This window comes from Procambarus clarkii, chromosome 4 (assembly GCF_040958095.1).
Source record: "Procambarus clarkii isolate CNS0578487 chromosome 4, FALCON_Pclarkii_2.0, whole genome shotgun sequence".
In the NCBI taxonomy this organism is placed as follows: Eukaryota; Metazoa; Arthropoda; class Malacostraca; order Decapoda; family Cambaridae; genus Procambarus; species Procambarus clarkii.
The window spans coordinates 61175215-61178027 of NC_091153.1; positions in this window are offsets into that span (position 1 = coordinate 61175215).

Sequence of the window (2813 nt, forward strand, 5' to 3'; positions counted from 1 at the left end):
TGAGAACGTTGTGGTGTCAAGTCTTGGACGGCGAGGAGAGTTTAATAAGCTGCTCAGAGGCATTTTCGTGGGCTGTGTGGAGCGCCCTGACCAGACGCCGTCAGAGGGAAAGCGCCCTCGACCTTTTGATCTGTGGTAAGCACGATATACGCCAGTTCATAGTGATTGCTTGTAGTTGGTCGTGTGCCCAGCGACAGTAGCGATGTTTATTTATAAGTTAGACATGTTTTAATAAGGCAGAAAGCCTGAAATAGGAGAGTGAAGAGGGAGGAGTACGGAGCGACGTCCATCCCCTCTGAGCTCTGACCGACGACTGAGGGAGCCCGGCTCCTGATGGAGGAAGACCCTCCCAGCGAGTGAGGACCGCCGCCAGGCGAGGTGGAGTATGGACTCGCCCAAAGCGGGGGAGTCCACTCTCACTGTATGTAGAGGACAGATAGAGGTTGGAGACAAACATATTGTGTGATTATTTTTGTTTATGTGTTAAAGGGGAACAATTTTATTGGAGTGTCGATGGGTTGCAGGTTTGTCTTTGGGGAAGAAGTTGCTGAGAACTTCGAAGCCAGCAGATGAAGTAGCTGATGAGACTCCAAGATAGTGGAGCAGAGGACCTCGAGCTGTGAGGAGAAGAAGCAGTGAAGAGGAGTGTCACGTGCTTCTGTAGAGGTGGAGAAGCACCATAGTTGCTCGAGGAAACTTCATGGTGTAGCAGCCAAGAGAGCTGTGGAGGAACCTAGCAGAAGGGTGAAGCACCGTAGTTACTCAAGGAAACTTCATGATAGCAGCCTGGAGAAGCTGCAGAGGATCCTGGTAGTGAAGCCCGGAAGAACCTGAAGATATCAGGGTAGTGAACTTCCAGAGGTGGAAGGGGAAGTTCTGGTGGATTACTTGTAGGGAGTTCATAGTGTTTGGTTGTCATTAGCGTGCAAGACGCAGTGAGAGGTGAGTGACTGTTTGCATTCTTATGTCAAGGAGTGATTTGTACTGAAGTTTAGAGTTACAGTCGTAGGCTGGATTACCTACAGATGTATGCGTTCCAGGACTGACAGTGATCGATTGATCATTGTTGTGTATCAATGAACATTTATACTGATATATGTGATTGCATTCAAATGCTGATTTTCTTGGTACACATTTATAGATACATATATGTATTCTCTTGCTGATGATGCAACAGTGTATGTAGACTTGATCAACTTGAGGAGGTTGATAGTATCAGGTGGTGAACCAGGAGACAGGATACCACTTGATAAGCTGATAATAGAGTTCTGATGGTGTTGGAGTGCAACCTGATTGTGATATTATAGAGTATAGGATTCATTATTATTATATGTGTGTATGTATCGTGTATGTGCTTTGTCCAGTAAATGTGTCACAATTTGCTGGTGTTTGCCCTTGTCCTAGTGAGGCTTCCCAGGAGGTAGTGAAGAAGGAGAGAGAGAGAGAAAGAACCAAGAACCACTGCTGTGGACAGGGTAGGAGGTAATACTAGTAAGTCATAAAGGATTGAGGAGATCATATCTCATAAGGAGAGAGTGGGGAGTCACAGCGGCTCGAGTGGGTGTGTGCACGTGACAACGAGGCTAAGTGTTGGAGCCGCATCCCCTAAACGTGTGACGTTGAGCCCCTCTCCAAGAGCCAGAAGCGCCAAGGGTGATCTCCTAGTATAAGCACTCTGCCGAGTTGTGGGTTGGGTTGTCCATAGAGAAGGATCAACGACGACAACACCAACCAACCCACAGTCTATAATAATACTCTGGGGGATTGAGAGAGTGGACATAGACGAAATGTTCACACGGAATAGTAACAGAACGAGGGGACATGGGTGGATGCTGGAAACTCAGATGAGTCACATAGATGTTAGGAAGTTTTCTTTTAGAGTGAGAGTAGTGGAGAAATGGAATGCACTTAAGGAGCAGGTTGTGGAAGCAAATTTTATTCATAATTTTAAAACCAGGTATGATAGGGAAATAGGACCGGAGTCATTGCTGTAAACAACCGATGGCTCGAAAGGCGGGATCCAAGAGTCAATGCTCGATCCTGCAGACACAAATAGGTGAGTACACAAACACGCACACACACATGCACATAATAGGGGGCCTAATAACCGAGTGGACAGCGCTCTGGACTCGTAATCCTAGGGTCCGGGTTCGATCCCCGGTGATGGCAAAAACAAAATTGGCAGAGTTTCTTTCACCGTGATGCCCGTGTTACCTAGCAGTAAATAGGTACCTGGGAGTTAGACAGCTATTGCGGGCTGCTTCCTGGATGTGTTTGGGGAAAAAATAAATAAATTAGTTAGTAGTTAGTAACAGTTGATTGATTGACAGTTGAGAGTCGGACCGAAAGAGCAGAGGTCAAGCCCCGTAATCACAACTAGGTGAATACACACACACACACACACATTGCCAGCAGTCTCACCCCCAGGTACCTATTTACTGCTTGGGGGACCCGAGGAAACAGGCGAACCAAACTGTCCATTTGTTTCTGCCTCGACCGGAAGTCGAACCCGGGCTCGTTAACTGCGATTCCCGAGCGCGCTCTAGATGGGGTACCCAGCTGCTCCCGGGTCTCTCCTACCCTCCTCTATCCCCTATTATCAATCTTCCCATATTCTCCACCTTTTTTTTTTTTACTTTCTCAGCATTTCCTCCCCTCTCCACCTTTCCTCCGCTCTCCTTCCCTATCCCCCTCTCTCACCTTTCCACACGCCTCTCTCCCTCTCCTCCTCTCTCCTCACTCCTTCCCCTTTCTCCCCACTCTTTCCCCCTCTCTCCCCACTCCTTCCCCTCTCTCCCCTGGCTCCCTAATCC